At 45.1% G+C, this 18,350-nt stretch overlaps 1 protein-coding gene across 1 annotated transcript in view; it reads left to right on the top strand.

Annotated features, from left to right (window-relative positions):
• Nucleotides 1-4,978: 4,978 nt before the first annotated feature.
• Nucleotides 4,979-18,350, top strand: part of LOC6615961 (activating transcription factor 3) — a 32,259-nt gene continuing 18,887 nt past the window's right edge. Inside the window, exon 1 of the mRNA XM_002040292.2 lies at nucleotides 4,979-5,803. The gene's annotated coding sequence lies outside the window, so the exon portion shown is untranslated. The remainder of the gene's footprint in view (nucleotides 5,804-18,350) is intronic.

Raw genomic sequence — 18,350 nt, 5'->3', positions numbered from 1 at the left:
GCCCATACCATACGATATCACCCCAATTCGTCATATGCTGCTTTCCCGCTCTGACCACTTTTATATGACTAGTACTTTGTTTACTTCGCCTAGCGTCCTCATGTACTGATTAAGTAGGGAATACTAAGATCTCACTACGAAAGGTATACAGTCATCTGTATTCGGAGTCTCAGTTGAAAACGGCACTTTATCAATATCAAAACGTTTAGGTTTACCATTAGCGTGGGGCCAGCAGCATAAATAAAGACATATAGACTTGGACATAAAGCTCTACAATTGAATTAGCGAATGTATGGCATTATTACTTTTCCAATCACTTTCAACTGTATTTTTCCCAAATCGCTTTCTATTCCCAGCAACATTGTATCCTTTGACGCCTCGTTGGATCGCCACCACCATTTCGGAATCTTGCTTCCAACTGGGCCAAGTATTTTTTATGGTCTTGCGTGAGCCATAAAAAGTGCGGCATGTAGCGAGAGGATGCACGCAGCCAACATTGTGCCACATTGTGCCAGTGCTGGCTGGCACGGCATCTTCAATGCGCAGTGAATCGACGCTACTCGGGAGAAGCCAAAATGTATTATTATGATATATGTACTATTATGATATATTCCGATTATTCCGATCTTCGCTGACAGACAGCCGCTTGATTTATGTGCCCGAATGGCTTGGCATTAAGATGTTACCAAGTCGCCCTATTCACTAAGCACAGCTTAGTGGCTCCAACTTGGGGACAGGTTGGCCATCGATCGTGTCATTTAACCCACTGCGGCAGTGGCTCCACAGGCTACGCCTCAGCGTGTTAATCTCTGTCGCACCGATCTCCGATTTTCACTCTGCTCGCACCGCCGGCAATAGATGATATGCATATGTATGTATACGTTTTTGGTGGGGCTGGCATGCGGAAGACCAAGATTTGAATATCGAAAAAAAGACAGTGTGTTAGAGCCAGCAGTGTGCCCACTCAGAGGTTCCAGATCTGCAGACCGAAGAGAAGACACCCTTTCGCCAAATAGGCAATATCAAACTAATCAACGAATTAATAATGCATCCCGAAACTCCGAGTGAACCATTGGTACTGCTATTCAGATGGGTCAATCCAAACTTCAAGTGAATAATTTGCTGCTCTACGTCATGAATTGATAAGAAATATTCTCTCATTGTTACTATATTTTTATTGCGTTCAAAGCTCAAATCTATATGATTTGATAAGAAATACTGCTTAGCAATCAATTATGTGAAGGTTGTCTTCCAGCTGATCCACAATTTGTGTTTGTCACTAACTCGTGCGGAGTTCAATAATAAAAAAAAAAAAACAAATGGACTCTCGATCGAGATTCTAATTATGCACTTCATTACTGCAATGTGCAGTTATTAATTATTAAGCCCAATCTTCTGCCGAGCAATCTAATAATAACTTTTAGCACGCAGAGTGAACTTCTTCTAGAAATATGACTACCCACGGTTGGATAGAGTAGACCGAGAAACGAAATTCAGTAGCCAGTATCGATCCAACGGAATGAACTCATAGCCACCAATAAAGCCCGAGCCGTAAATCTTCGACCCCTGAAACCCTTCTCCTTGGGTGTAAACAGGTCCCGCTGTAAACAAGTGGGGAGTGACAAGCGTCGCTGGACAATCGGTGATCAGTCAGATATTTCGGCAGCTCCCAGGCCAAACCCCCTTTCAGTGGCCCTTGCTGTCTTTCCACTGTCGCCGTGTGTGTTCTGGCCAAGCTTTGGGCTTGGCATTGGACACTTACACGATAGATAAATCAAGTGACTGGATGCTTAGCCATGAATTGCGCGCTATGAGCCATAAGCCGTAAGACAATGCGAGGGCTGATCGATGGCTTCTGGCCGCTGATTAGCTCCTGGCCCTGATCTTGCCTAGCTCATCCGGCATTTCCGCTTCTGGGCATCCCGCTCGGCTTGCATTCATCAGATAATGAGTCGCGCACCCTGAGTTCCCCCCAGAGATCCCCCATCGAAATCCATCGCATCGATCGGCCGATTGATTAGTATGCAAATTTGACTTCTAATTCGCCTTTTGCGTCGCACGCTTCTCTGCCGTATCGATATTACTTCAGTTAGTGTCTAATTATTGCCACAAAGTCATTCGCCATTGCAGTTGCTGCTTAGGTTATGAAGGGGGCGGGTCGCCAGAGACAAACCGAGAAAAGCCATAAAGTAAGTGATGGAAGTCCCGAAAAAATACGAGCCATTTTAAAGTCTACCTAGCAATCTGTCTCCCTTATCCCGCCGTTGTATTCGACTCATGTGGAATATATGCATAATTATTATTCAACTGGTTATGAGGTTACCCCACATCCTCCTACCACGATTATCTTTAGACTGACTTTGTTAGATCCCAACGAGTCCAGGGAGCAGATACGCAAATATCCCACTTGAGTGTTGGGTATTAGCAAGACGACCCTGCGACCTAGGCACTCTTAATTGCTGTTAAGTTGATTTTTTATGGGTTTCGTTAGTATGCAATGATTAATTCTATTTTGCATTTACATATGTACAAATGAAGAGAGCGCACATTAATAGTCGTTGGAAGTGATTAACCTGCGATACAGGAATCCCAAAAAGGGATTGATTGGACCTAACGGAGAATGTACTGGGTGTTACCCGGGTCGATTCACCGAGAAGACCCGTTCCTTGTTCCCTTACATAACACATTTCAGCAATTCATTAAGGCAAAACTTTGGCTGTAAATGCGAGTGCAGCAACAACTGACAACTCAAATTGTCGTCTTGGGAGGGTTGGATGAGCGGGGAAGCCAACCCCAACCCCAAGCCCGACCGCACACCCACACACGCACATGGCTGAGCTTCTCCCACTGCAGTTGCGAGGTGCGAACAGGCGCACAGCGGCCACAGATCCGTCGCTTGTAATCTTCGCTGTGCCCACTCGGTGTGGGAAAGCTATGTATGGATATACATACATACAACTGCGGTCCACTCGGAGGCCGGTATGTACTATGGCGCGCAAGTTACTAGCAGTAGTGTGCATGGGCTTGGTAGAAACAAATGTAAAGTTGATGAATGTGTTCGCTTTTATGGAAATTTCAAGGACAAGCAATTAATGCCTAGTTTTGCTCGGCCACGAAAGTGAGTCCTATTGGATCGAACTCCACTGTGCTCCGCCAAGCACTTTCATTGGGGCAATTTTTGGCACGCTTCGGACGGCGCAGCTGCTGCATCAATTTCCATTTGCCACCGCACCACCGTTGCGAGCCCCAACCCCAATGCTCCCAGTACCCCCCCAATACCAACCCGACGTCCATGTGCTCGCCCGCGCCGTTTGGCACTTTTTAATGCTCATTTTATTCCTTTATAAATTCGCTATTAGATGCCAACAGCGACGACGGCGAGATAGAACTTTTCTGTGTTGCTTCCAACACTAGTATTTTCTCAAAGCTGTTGTGGCTATTGCTATTGCTATTGTTGCTTTTGGCTTTATTGGAGCCCGCTGGCCAATCGGCGAGCAGGTGACGAGATCGTCGGCGAATGGGGACCGTGTATGATGCGAGTCAGGCTCTATTTTTAGAACACACTGTACATTCAGGGGGCCGAAGGCGGACGAGTCGACACGAAGCGCCACGAAGCTTTCGCTTTTCGCCGCTCTTTCGGCGGTCGCGTGGAAACGTGAGTGGGACAAACAATATGAGTGTGGAACGGAACGGAATGGCATGAAACACAAACACAGCCGGTTGGCAGTGCCCTCTCTCTCTCCCCATCGGACTCTCTCTTTTCCTCTCTCTCTCTCTCTCTCGCCAGCAGCACTGAGCATTTGTTATTGTTTTCGTGCGCTATTGTAGCCGGCGTTTTTTGCCGGTGCCTTAATCCCAATCGGCCATTTCCATTGCAAAGGCGATTGGATATTAAGAAGTGCCCTTACACCTTCTTGCAACCCCTTCCACTTCTTCCTCTTGGCAAGTTGAGCTAGTCACGTCTGCCTTTTGCCACCTTTTCATGCACCGTTAGCTGATAACCGATAGCCGATAACGGTGGCTTCCTTATCACAGTCCACAAGCTGTGGGCTTTTATGGAACAATTACATACGAGTATGTGTGTATGCTCACAAATGTGTGGCTATAGGTGTCCATAAATTTATTTCGATCGTGTAAGCCAAGCTCAGTTTCCAGATCGTGCAACTCAGTCGGTTGCGCATGCCTTCTAAGCTCCAGAGAAGAGAGTGAGCGAAGGACTGAGCATAAGCATTTTCAAGGTCACGGCACCGCTGTCGACGTCGCTGCATTTGAAATGAGAGTGTGCATGAGTGTGCACAGCGATTCCGATTCCAAACGTTCCGCAAGTAACAGTGAAATGGGTGGCGTGGGAGGTGGTTAGTGTTTAGTGGCTGGTCGGTCACAAGATTCCCTGCTCAATGCGCCGGCTCAAAGGCAAAATGATAAGTGGTCGTTACTTCGCAAATTTCCCCACCTACCCAAATTGTTCTGCCTTTTTGGCCGAAGCTTTGTGGCTTTTGCTTTCGACTCTGCTTCCAGCCAAAAGCCGACTAGTGTAGAGCAGCCAAACACTCGCACACACACGCATTCAATTTTCGGATATCTACGCTGCTGTTCCGATTCCACTTCCAAAAGTCAGTTGCGTCCGATAATGAGGGGGTTTAGATTTATTACACTTTCTGTGGATCCATTTGCACGGATGTCGGTATGCACATTCCAAATGTATCTTTCAGATGTAAGGGATAACTCAACTCAACTGTTTAATAGTTGAGTAATATTTCATCGTAGTTGCAATGTATATATCAGTTTATATCGTGGCCATACCACTTGAGCATTCGCCATGTGGATGTAACAACGCCCCTGGGCAATGTTTGTGGTGCGTTTGTTTATTTGTTTGCCGCAGCCCGTTGCCAATCGTTCCGCCGGTCCGTCGGGCCGTCAGAGCGGCGCGTCGGTCGCTTGGCAGTGCTTCGCGTCAACCGGACTCGAACGCAACGCCGCCACAGCGAGCCGACGCTCCACCAACCCACCCTTTTCCGCTCCACCCCGCTTCTCAGGCACAGCCGTAGCCACATCCACTGGCACTGGCACTGCCGTTCTTATTAGATTTTATGGCGGCTCCGACTTAGAACACAAACAACAAGCACATCGACGGTCGGTCGGTCGGCCGCGCCTTTGGCCGTTTCAGTTGCCATCCGTTTCTTCGTTCTCGCGCCGTTAGAATCGCACTGTGGCGCAGTCGCTCCTCTGCCGACGTCGCTGCCGCTGGCTGACTTATTGGCTTTAAGCGAATTTGAACGTCGCTCGAACTTTTATTCAACGTGTTGGATTCATCGTGTGAGCAACTCTGAATCGCTACAAATGCGCAGCGGAAACTGAAAACTGAAAAACACAAACCAAAAACACAAAACGAAAACACAAAATCCCCTGAAAAATACAAACTAAGCCCCCTAAATAATCCGCGATACGCAAGTGTTAAATGCGATATTGAAGAAAAACGTACATAGTAATACATATAAAAAATATCGCCTTAAAATCTAAGAGATTTAATAATATTTTTTTGAAGTGTTGAACCCATTAAGTGCTTTAAACGACGACAACAACAACAACTACCAAAATGCCTTGCAAAAGCATCACGCTTTAGTGGTACAAAACCAAGTGTTACAAGTCCCCCACCCACCCTTTTCGCAAAGCCCTCATTCAAAACTGATAGCAAGGGAGGCCCAAACAGGTGTCGTCCGCCTGCCGAAAGGCCAACGAAACGCACCAGCGACAATCAGATGGGCAGAACTGCTCTTGGAGCAAGAGAGAGATTTCCCAGCAGGTGAGACACTGAGCCCCAAAATATCCATCTCGACCCTGCCCCAAGTACGTGACTTTCCTCACACATTTGCGCACACTATTGCAAACTGACCGCAAACAAACAAGGTCTTCGATCCCCCAAACGATTTTGCCATCTCTCGTGACTAGGAAAGTTTCCCCGATTCAGGGAACAGTGGCCAAAGGTCCCTCGCTGGTCAGGGTGGAGTTCGCGAAGACGTAACACCCATTGAAATCCCCACGAACCCAAAGGCAAACACTGAATACATTCGTCGGGAATACTCAACTCAAGTACCCACATATCGATTTGGATTTCGCATTTCACCAATTCATTGGCTCTATTGATAATGAAAGTAAATACGAGCGAGGTATTCGTTGCGCGTAGAATCATTCATTTCTTAATAACCACACTAAAAGACAACTCATTGATTGAACTCTGAAGAATGTTAGTTTGTAATGAATGATAGATAGCACAGACATGAGTTTTTATTTCCCTTTTTAGTAGATTAGATAAGGCGTGGGTAAACTGTGAAACGGAGCCGTCTTGAATTCAATCAAATATCCAAATGCTAAATGCAAAGTGTGCAATCAATTTCGCCGAAGAAGGCACACAGGCACTGGGGCTAACAGGTGTTTTCCCTCTTTCAGCCGTTCGCTTGCTTTTATTAATCAGCTGCTGTGCTGCAGGCGCACACAGATTCGCACACGTGCACAGGCAATCGTAGATAGCCAAATGCTATAGATACAGATACACAGATACAGCCATTGCCAATTGGATTTATGGACAATTTGGCGAAATTTTTGCCGCCCTCCCTTGCCTCTGTTGCTGGATGCATTCATTAATAAATGTTTTTTTTTATGTTCCACCCCGGCCATTACTGCCCCACCCTGCCAAGTGGCGAACTGGCGGCTAGTCTGCCACCCCTTTGGAATTCTGGCCTCGCAGGCCGAAGGACTTATCCCGAATCGTGTTGCCAGTTGCGCATTTTATCGCCAGCGAATTTATGCCATAGAATTGCGGAATATTCCACACCCCAGTGTGGGGCAACCCCCTCGTTGGCTGTGGGGGGTTGTGCCAAAGGACTGCCCCATGTACAGTGCGTACAATGTGCACGCTCTGTGCCACAGAGCCACGGCCCGAGTGCCAGTGAATGAGCGATGAATGATGCCCATTGTTGGCAGTTCACTACAACAGCCGACAGTCGAAGACGCAGTAGATACAGTAACTGTCAAAGGGGGAGGAGGAACTGGCTGGGAGGGGGTTCTGGGAGGGGGTCTAATGTTCCAAAAAAAGAAAAATAAAATATATGAAAGAAAACCCGAACCAAGATGTTCGGGACATGTGTGAGCACTGAGCAAAAATCATTGGGCTTTGTGATATTATTGCGAGTTGCATTCATCTTGTATTCCCTTCTTACAAAGATGAAAGAAGTTATTAGGCATTTTCTTTTTAATTTAACTTATTTAGAGCTTAAAAAGCAAAAGTGTTCTTCTGGCACTTGAGCCATTTTTGCGAGTGTCTGAGATCCACTTCTGCTCACAAAAAGAGACAGCTGGAAAGACAGGCGGCTAACGCCCAAATGGCGTTTTAAGCACATAGTGCGCATTAATGAACCCCGACTGAAGCTGGAAGTCTGGGAGTTGGCTTAGTTTATGGCCTTGCCAGCCAACGAAACGGAGCCGCCGAGCAGCCAACCATATAGCATATACATATGTGCCATCCATGCCATCCCAATCCCAATCCCAATTTTCAGCTAGTCAAGTCAGTCGCTGCCATACCCGAATACGAATACAAAATCCATTCGATGCGAGCGGAGGTAGCTGTCAAAAGTTGCGGCAAGCGACACAAAACTGTCAGGCGTTTTCGTGAATAATTTCCACAAAAACGTATGAATGCAAGCACATGTGTGCTCCCAAAGCAATGAAAATTGTCACCGCAAGCAAATACAAATACGACAGACCCCTTTGGCAGTGCGCAATGCAAGCGGCAAATGTAAACATTTCATCAGATTTGACCAATACTATATGTATGTACATATATGCTATATAGCAAACATGCACAGATGAGGGACGGAGGTGTGGGGCTGGCATCAACAAGTAAGCCCCCATGGAACCAGGTGGAATCTAGGTAGAGCATTCCCCCTTCCTTACGCCGTTATAAGGATGTTCAGACAGCTCCACAGGTGCAATGTTCCCAGTTGTTCCCAAGTACATGAAACTATCAGGTAGTTTTTCTATGTGTAGTAGTCCCAAGCCAACCGAACGCAACTGGAAATGCCGGCGTGCAATCGTCGGATGAAGGGTAACCAGCGAGGCCCGCATTCGACTGGCAATCAGCTTAATTCGTTCAATTCACTTTTGGGCAAATTGATTAGCCAATTGATGTTCGTACTTAGAGTCTAGCCCTCGCTGCGATTCCCGTTTCCAATCGCAATTCCCAATATAATTCCCGATTCGATGTCGGCTCGCCTACGCGCTTTCTTCGCCCGTTTGGTCGGCCAGTGAATTTTTGTTGAAATTTCGTATGCATTTTGATTTGCTAACGAGTATTTATACATTTATTTATATATTTACCCCGTTCCAAATGAGTGTTAGTTGCTTTTGGGGAGAGAGGGATGGATGGGAGCGGATGGGCAAGGGAGTTAGAGCTTGGCCAAAAGCCAAACCGGTTTGCCATTTGTCAACTTGTCGACAGTCCAAAATGCGAAGCCGTAAAAGCTTCACAAATAACAATTCTTTTCAAATGAAACCGAAAAAGAAGCAACAGGAGAGTAAAGAGAGAAAATACTAGAATAACTAGAGTTGGACTATTCCGCAGACTCGAGACTTCTAAGATTCTAAGATAAAAAGGTCGTATTGTTAAGAGTATCTATCATCAGCAATCTAGAACAGTTTTCATTGGGAAAGTTGGGGACGATTATCCCAAGGCTTTACCAATTTTCCCAAAAATGTTTGCGTATAACCTTTGCCCTAACTTCTCCTTGGCCCCCTCAACCACGCCCCAACCATCCGCCTCCCTTTGCGCACCATTCCCCGCATTCCCCATTCCTATCTGAACATTTGTTTGTTGTTTGTATTTATTGTTTAAAATTCATCACGATTTTAATTTTCTTGTGCGTTCTTTTTTGGCGTACATTTGTTGTTCTTTTTTTGTACAATGTTTTTTGTTAATTTTGTTTTTCGTTTCGTGCGCGTCGTTTTGGACGTCGACGTCGCTGCTTTTAAGCTAACCTTGAAGCACATTAAATTTGTTTTTGGCTCCGCGGCTGCTTTTCTGTTTCTTTTCGAGTGCTGTGCTCACGTTGTTGTAGCTGTAGCTGCTTATTTTCCAAGCACAATAAAAGTAAAAAGTAATAAGAACAGCAGTTACTTCCAGTAAAAACAGCCCAATAACAAGAAGAAGAGGGCCCACCATCATGCACGTACATATGAGGAAATGTGTGACCAACAGTATATAATATTCCGGTGTGTACACGGCACTCGAAAGGAAACACATATACGGTCACACTAATAGTGCTTTCATACACTTCTGGCAAATAGAACGAAAGGAAAGCAAATAAATAATATTCTCAATTAGCATATTTAATATGTTCGAGCAACTCCAATGGGCAAATCCATGAGATTAAAAGCCCCAAAAGCAAACAGTTTCGGTGATGGGGTATAATGAGAATAATAGATGGGCTTCGGTTTTCTCCTAGTTACACAAATATTAGCCGGAAGAAAGCCCAGTGCTAGCAATGTGAACACATCTGTTTTGGGGATTTTATATTTTATATGGAGGCACCGGCCAGGCCAGGCCAGTCAAATACCATTTCATGTGGGGTCGGGTTTTGGCTCTCCCCTTCTTCTTCACGATTTTTCGGTTTAATTGTCGAATTTTCGTTCCGTTTTAGATTTAATTTCGTATTTCTCTCCTATTTTTTAGCCTTTCAAGCAGTTCCCGCGTTCTATGTGTGTCTGTCTAGTCTAGCATGTTTTGTCTATATATCGTGTGTTCGTGTTGTTGCTCCAAAAATTACTTAATTGCAGCCATATGTGAGACCGTATTCGAGAGTCCACCCCGTCAGTTCCCCGACTTTTGGCTAAACTGGAAATGTGTCGTCGTTGTTGGTTGTGTAGTCTCTGTATCTACGCATTTCTTGGCCGACTGTATCTGTAGCTGTATCTTCGTATCCGAGTGTGTGTATCTAATTCTAATTTATTTTTGCCAACAAATAATGAGGGGACCGAAAACGAACGCCAAGTTCTTTCTTTATTTTCTTATGTGCTGTAGCTTTTATTTATTTATTTATGCGCTCGCTTTTATTTTTATTTTATTTTACTTTGTCCGCTCACTTGTTCGCTCGCTATTCTATACTTTTTTTATACGCTGATCAATAAATTACGATTCGTTGACATGCCACCCCCTTTTCGGCACCCCTCGAGGCACACGCACTCCACCACCGCTTTGTATCACCCTCGCCATCCACAGGACCCGCTCGCTACGGTGAACGTCAGAAACCCAAGGGGTTCACTTTATACATACAATATCATTTCGCTTTAAAAACACTCATAATATAGAACGGCCCATATGTGAATAGATACATATTCAGATTTTTTGGGGGCGGGGGTCGCTTTCATCATCTCATTCTGTCCTCTGGTCATTTCAACTGCACTAAGCGTCATGCTCTGCTGCACCATAATGGCCCAAAACACGGACAGTGGCGGTGTTTGCTTTCGTCGCACGTATTTTGGGAACGACAAACTGAAATTTGAATTGAACTTGAAATGCGACGGCGCTTGGAAACTGTGCCCAGGGACGTGGCGGAGGAGATGGACGGGCTCCAAGCGTCCAATCCAACAATCAGTTAGTTGCTTCTCACGCTCGCCAGCGAAAAGGAAGAGAAATAGCTACATAATCGTGTTTTCCAGCCCTCTGAGAAGCGAAGAAGAAACGCAGAAAAAGCAAAGACTTCGAAGCGTGGGCCATTAAAACCCAAATACAAACCAAATCCAACTGCGACTAGAGAGCTTGTAAAGCTGTGGGCGTGGCCATGTTCGGAAATGTTTGCCCTTAATGCCCCAAAAGGGGGATCCCCTAAAAATTCAAGTAGGAATTTACATAAATCAGCAGATTTTTGGGAAGTCTATACATTGTATGTTGAAATAGCTCCTAAGATCATTTCAACTCCTTTATATGACTCAGAAGAGCCTTTAACTAAACCAACGACGTTTTTCAAGGGAAATACGAATGTCAGTAGCCAAACATTCCCTTCATAACTCCATTTTTAACTTTTATATACGCGCGTACATAGTATGTATGTATCCCGAAAGATGAAAACATTTTTCAGCTGCTAAGCTTAGTTATCCCCCACATTCGCAAGACAAATGGCTGGCAAACTCATTAGAAGACCGAATCCGAATCCGAATCCAAATCCGAAGCCGAATCGGAGCTCGCTGTTAATGACTTTCCGCTGCGATGGGCAGAACTGGAAAAGGGGGGACTGGGCCAAAAAGGGGGTTCGCTTTGTCTGTCTGTCGGTGTTATGCTTTTTGATCCATTAAATCAGACGGCAAACGCAGCACACAACGAAATATATTGCCAAAAAAAGCACTGAAACGAAATCAAAAACCGTCGGATGCTCCAAGAATAGACGAACAATTGTTATTAATAATAAACTATAATAACAGTTCGCATGTTAATTATATAACAATTAAAAGAGCATGCAGAGGTTGAAGGTTGTTCAAATATGGAAAAACTCAAGCATTTTTCACTGGCCTTTTTCGAGTCGTATCACGGATTGCTGGCGTACAAAAACGCAAATTATTCGTAATTTATTTAAAACACAGAAAAATTTGACAAACAAATTGCTAGCAGGGAACTGAATGCTGGAGTGGGCCAGGCAACTGGGGTAAGATGCAACCTCAAGGTCGACTGATTGCGTTGCCAACATTAAAAGGCAATTTGTCGCCTATCTGTGTGTCTGTATGGGAACCCTCATACATTAGTATCTGGATGCGTCGAATCATTGCGCAATATAAAGTTAAGCCGACAAAAAATGAACAACAACTGCTCACAACTTCAATAAATTCTCAATGAACGGCAGCGAGGGGGATGTCAAAAATTTACATTTAAATCAATCTGGGAATGGGTTTGGCATAACAGGTATACATGGATAATCGCCTAGAGATTTCTCTGCGCTTTTATAGTCTAGATAAGAATTGCACTCACCTTTGGTTAGCGGCCATCCACACCAGTTGATTGATTAAGCATACGCCGTGTTGTCTGCAACTTTGTTCATCTCCAATGTTTATATTGTCGGTGGTCGGAGGGCCCCTTTTCTTGTTTTCTTCGCACCGCTCGTGCTTCCTCCTCCTCGACTGTGTCTATCTGCCGACTCGTTTCGTTAACTTTGAACTTCAAAACAACAACGAGGTGTCGACAACAATAGCAATACCAGCGATCAGCAGGCAGCACTAGCACTGGCACTAGCAACAGCAACTTAGCAATCAACATCACCTTGTTCAAGGTCCAAACTGGAAAAAATCCAAAAAGACAACAAAAAACATCACAAATGCCCTCCCAAAAATGCTGTGCTGTTAATTTGCATAGGGAAATTGAGTGTTCAGCCAAACTTCCTCAACAAAAGTCGCTGGGAAGAGAGGCAAGCACAGGTGTGGGTTAATCGGAAATCAATCAAACGAAGCTCACAACCAACTTTTGGCCAACGAGGAGAAAGAGTCTAAACCGGTTAATGATAGTCACGGGCCGTCCGTGTGTCCCCCAGATCCCTACCACCGATCTGGATTTAGCTTCGTCCCGGAGGACGAGGTATTTCCAAATTTTCTGCCAAATATTCCAACGATGTGAGTGGTCTAATCGCCACGTTGGCGGCTGCACTTCCGTAGCTGGCGTATTTGAAGTCGGCCCACACAGACACGCAGAAGATATACATATGTGTGTACCAAAGTGTAGCCCCTCGAATCGGATCCCCTCCCTCCATCACATCTTGGCCCAGAGCACGTGGGCTGCACTCTGAGTTACTCTTTTCGAGCTGGTGTATGAAGTTGGCTTCTTATTCTTCAGCATTCGAAGCGGAGTAAGTGTGTTTGTTCGATGGCTGGGCCATATGGTAGGTCAACTTCTGTCCCACGGCGCCCGAGAATGACCTTCTACCGACATTGGGCATTGGGCGCGTTCAGGAAATGGCATTAGTTGGGCTGCTCGTCCCCGGTTTCGTGGCCAGCGCCTGTACGCTGTACGCCATATCCTCCTGCTAATCATATTAATGCAGTGTGCGCGAGGGCTTGGCCCGAACCCGAAGGTTTGGCTTCTCAACCCGCTTCTCCATACTTTCTCCGTGTCATTACTTTCGCTGCTGCATATCGTGTTTTATGGGTCACTTACCCCGTTGTTGTTTTTTGGGTCATGTCCATCAGACAAACTGGCAAACAGGAGGACAGACACAGGGCAGCGGCGAGGCAGCTGGTAATGTGATATGGCCAGGAAGTCCGGCGGGAATCCATTTTAATAGCTCCTCGCCCACCAGAGTTGTCATCCCAGCTGTTTTTCTCATTCGGCTTTCAAAATCAAAAGTGCGGAGGATCAATCCTCTGAATGATAGATATGTACATTTGGATGCTCAAGGTGCAATTAAAAAGCATGGACTGCAAATATCCGCTTTATGTTATTCTGCCTGCACTCGGCAGCATTTTGTTAATTTGGAAGATTCGTAAGACAGTATTTGGCAACACTGTTTGCTTGCCTTTGGCCACGTTTCCGTTTTATTTTGTGCGATATTTGTTTGCTGTCGCTGTTTTGTTGTAGCTGCTGTTTTTCGTACAATATGGACTCATTAGCACAATGCCCGAAAAAAATGGGAACTCGAAGCCCAGAACCCGAGACTCTGAGAGCCGGCAAACAGTCGAGTCGGTCCAAGTTCCGTGCCCCGTTTAACTAATTAATTATGCCCCTGCAACGTCATGGGGGTGTAAAATATATATAATTTGCATGTGCTTTGTGTGTCTGTGTGATAATGTATTTCGACGGTTGTTGTTCTTGCGTTTGAGTAATTGAGTTGAAAGAAATTTGCATTGTATTTAGTTACACACGCACATGGGTGGCCCCATTGTACATACATATCGGGCGAGTACATTAGCATGGATATCCGGAGCATAGAGGCCCGAAACTTAGCATAGACCCGCTGGTGACCCCGAGTCGGGTCACGGGTTGCTCTCCGTGATTGCCATGTCTTGGTGGCCATATGAGATACTAACTTCAAGGTGGCAAGTATCTTTGCATGAACAGCAGTAGCAGAGTATCTGTAGCTATTGATCACAACCAATGGGTCGATGACATGTCGGCGCTTAGTTGAATCGCCACTTCAGACATGCAAATACATACAGAGTTATGTACATATACATTTAAATTGGTAGAGCTTTAATGTACCTACATACGTACTTTCAGTGGATACGCCTGTGTCCATTTGGTGACCCCGAAACTACGCCTGGACTTTCAGGGTTTCCTGCACAGCTGGCGCCTTCCAGCCAAAGTTTATTGAGCTGTCTCCATTTGGAACCCCTCTTATGTATTTATGTACTTTCGGGCATGTAGAACAGAGACTCGCCGTTTATTTGGTGTTTTTGAGTTTGGTTTTGGTTTTTATTTTTGTTTCGCGTATGCGCGTCGAGATATGCAAATTAGCTCTGGCCTTGGCGTGGGCGTTAAAAGCTTTTTGTTTTGTGTGTGGATTTCTAACTTCGTTACACTTTGCTGCTCCGAGTGTTTGGCTGTGTGGGTGTTTGGGACTTGTGGGTATTGTGGGTGGGAGTCGTCGATATTTCTCGTTTAAGCTCGACTAAGAAAAATTTGCTAGCAAGCAGCGAGTTTTTCTGTTAGTCACCCAGTCTTTCCTGCTGACACGCTGACTGACTTGGATTTGAATTTTGAAGTGCAGCACTGTGACCCGATCCCAAGTCCAAATCGAAATCCAATCCCGAATCCACGCCCAGTTCTTCATCGGCCATTCCAATTCGCATTCCCATTCCCATTCCCATTTCCGACTGGCGACTTTCGAATGGCCAGTGGCCATAAGTTTTGGTGCGGAATCGTTTTCCTCCTTTTTGCATTTGCCAAATGGCAAAAGCATTCATAAATTATTCAAAGAAATCAAATGAGTGGCATAGAAATAAAAGAAAAATAGCTATTTGGCCTCTTTGGTTCATTGGCATTTCATTTGCTATATTCTCTTTATTTCTATATATATACATATAAATATGTATATATAATATATATATATATGCATATTTTTTTCCATCCCTATCTGAAACTTCCCATTCAGGCACACCGTCATTCATTAGACGAAACTAGTTTCTCTTTAGTATTTCTTCATTTTCCCCTGTTTTTTGTTTGTTTCCCTCGCACAGTCGGATATTTCTACTTCTACATCTATTTATTTTAGTTTGTATTTCCGAGCTTTGTTCAACTTTTTTCTGCTATGCTAATTAGCAATCAAACAAACCCATTCGAACCTCCATTTAAAACAATAAGCTATTCATTTGTTATTCAAAATAAATTAAAATATCATAAAGCCAAGCCAGCCCAACGAAAAAAGCCAAAAACAACCACGACCAATCAAATATTTGTTGTCTCATAATCGTAATCGTAATGATAATCATAATCATACCCTGCTTAGTAAATATCCAAGCAAACCGAAGTCTCGTAGAAGGTCTTACATCACAGAGTAGGTGTAAAAAATGTATTTTTTGTGTGCTTAGGCCCTTGCTATTTTCCCTAACGAATTCCTCAACTATTTCCCCTACCAGTTTATGGTTTTTTCATTTATTTAAAAAAAATTTTTTTTTTTTGTTTTGCTACTTTGTATGAATTTCCAGCACTTCGTTTGTCGCATTTTTACGATTGTTTTATGGCTTTCGACTGGATGTGCTTGCGAATGTGTAGTCGCCGCTGGGACAGTCGGTCGATTGTTCCATTTTGTTACGGATAGATTGATCGCATCAAGATCGGATGTGCACATAGAGATAGAGCAGCGTATGTACACATACATATAATTTCGACGTATCTATTTCTGCTGCATTGTCAGCATTAATTTGCAACTGAAAAGCGGCGACATTGAAGCGACAACTGTTGTAGAACTACAACAACTGCGCCGACACGACCGATCGTCAAGTGCCACGCCCATATGGCAGCGGCACATGCCCGGCGGTCACTTTTCAATTCAATTACCGACTGCAAGTTAATCAATCAATCAATTACTGTAATAATGCAGCCCGATTTGAGCCGCGACAACACAAAAAGGCGGCGCCCAACAAGATCCATCCGCATCCACCCACCGCTCATGATCTCCATACATGTATAAGTATCTGGATATAGACAGACACACTCATGCCATGGTTCCAAATTTATGCTCAAAGTGTGCCAAGATCGCCTTGAGACTGGGCCAATGTTGTTGCCGGACATCATCTACAAACATACACACATAGTTCGCCGGACATTTAATGGCTTCCCAAGTGCCACTAGTTCCCACCTAATCTCGTGGCCAGCGAGTTCTCGTCTAAGGTGGCAAATAAATAAGTTTTATTGAATTCCTTTTGTTTAAAGATCAAAGACGCCACAAGGCGTCGAAAATTTATCGCCTTCTGTACTCTGGGTGTATCACCAGGCAGCCACCAGGCAGATATTTAAAATACAACACAATAATTGCTTTGGATGAGTGAAAGAAAAGTGCCTTTAAGCAATGCCAGGCAATGGCAATTCATTTATAGATCATCTTCAAGTGCCATCGGTAATTGGGTTAATTTACACAGATAGGCTTATCTTTCTTTTCCTTCGCCAGCATATTTCCAAGAACTGTGCTAGTAAAGTGATAAAGCCCCCTTATCAGTATTCCTTAAGATACTGTTGCACAGCTAAAGACGGTGCGAAATGCATCTGCTTGGAAAGTATTTGGCCAATTGTTCACCAAACTGAGTCACTTACTATGGTAACCACATCACGGGTTTGCCAAGGTGTTGGCACTGTCTGGACTCACAAAACCAGGCGATAGGAAGGGACAGCGGGAACTGAGCCAAGTTGGAGCCGCAAAAGAAACCGAAAAATGAAAAAGCCTATGGGCCGTAGCCGAGCCAAAGCAAGCAAACAGGCACACGATAATTGACGTTCATTATCAATGGGCAAATACGAGTACAAGTCAATCCGGAACCCTTTAAGTGATCATCACTCGAACCCGTGGTGGTGGGTGGGGGAGGGGTGCTACATGAGAGGGGGGTGGCCTCGGAAAGGGGCAGACATGTTGACGACTTGTAGCGGAAATCCAAAACTCGGCTTGGGCATGGAACTTCCCGTGTGCGGTCCAAACCTTTTGATTGCCCCTCTGCAATTATGCCAGGTACTTGTCTCACTGCCCCCCTGTCCCTCTCAAAAATCATACATGCATGTGTGCTGTGCTTTTGTAATGACTTTTTAATGGTCGCCATCGTACTTTGCCACCAAATTGGCCAGGCCAAGTCGGGTAATCAATGCGAGTTGTACGGCGTCCATATCTTATCGGCCCGGCCCGGCAAGGCCTTCCACTTACAACACACATCTGAATCTGAGGAGTGGAACCGGAAGCATTAGAAGCCGACAAAACAAAGCCCATAGCAGACCGAGAGCCAGAAACAAACAGCCAAAAGCCCAGCGTGGAAAGCGAACTTAGAGAAGTCGCCGAAGATCGCCCAGTCGAGGGCCTCTAAGCTCCGGCCACGCCCCAATATGCTATTATGAGGGCCGACTGGCCAGGTCCATAAATCAGGGCAGCATAATTCAGCGGGCGAGATGACTTACCAGGTCTCGGACGCCCATTGCGCACTGTGTTTAGGTCTAAAAAGACTGAAAGCCCTGCCGAAGGTAACAACGTATTGGGAAGGACTGTGCAAAGGGGTTCCGAACACCTGGAAATCGTTCCTCAAATAGTTAATTACAGTTGGGTTATACTCTTGAAAGCATATATATATCCGACTGCCAAATAACCCCTCAAGATTATAGTCCCGTCTGTCGGCATCGTAGGCCTACGCATGTGAACTGCAGATTGAGATCGCAGATCAGCTAGCTATCATTTCCTATGACACTTCGACATGGTCATCGAAAACATCTTACTGAGTCGCCTACTTGCGACTAAGTATCTTTTTTTTTTGGCACTTTCCTCGTTTCGACTGCCAACGGATTTCGCATGGCGCCAGTATGGGACCCCCCAGAAGACTCAAGGTGTACTTTGGCCGGTGGCTAGGCTAATTAAGCGATTACTTCTGCTCTGGTTCGACCGATGGCGCGGCACTCGAGTGTGATTTATTTGTGCCGGACGGTCCGATCGGGTCCGGCGATCTCGGTGCCACGCAACGAACCGATTCCGATTCGATCTTCTTACTTTCCCTTCCTAGTGCACAGAGGTCAAATTCTAAATTCTAATTGACAAAGAGCGCGCACAGTGGGTCAAAACGAGCGTTTGCTTCGACTGGCACTCTGCCAGTCGTCTCGATTCATTCACTTTGATTGCTGGCAGCTTACAGCTCCG

The sequence above is a fragment of the Drosophila sechellia genome, chromosome X (assembly GCF_004382195.2).
Source record: "Drosophila sechellia strain sech25 chromosome X, ASM438219v1, whole genome shotgun sequence".
Classification (NCBI taxonomy): domain Eukaryota; kingdom Metazoa; phylum Arthropoda; class Insecta; order Diptera; family Drosophilidae; genus Drosophila; species Drosophila sechellia.
The sequence above is the reverse complement of the archived record's forward strand: the minus strand, read 5'-3'. Positions and strand labels throughout refer to the sequence as shown.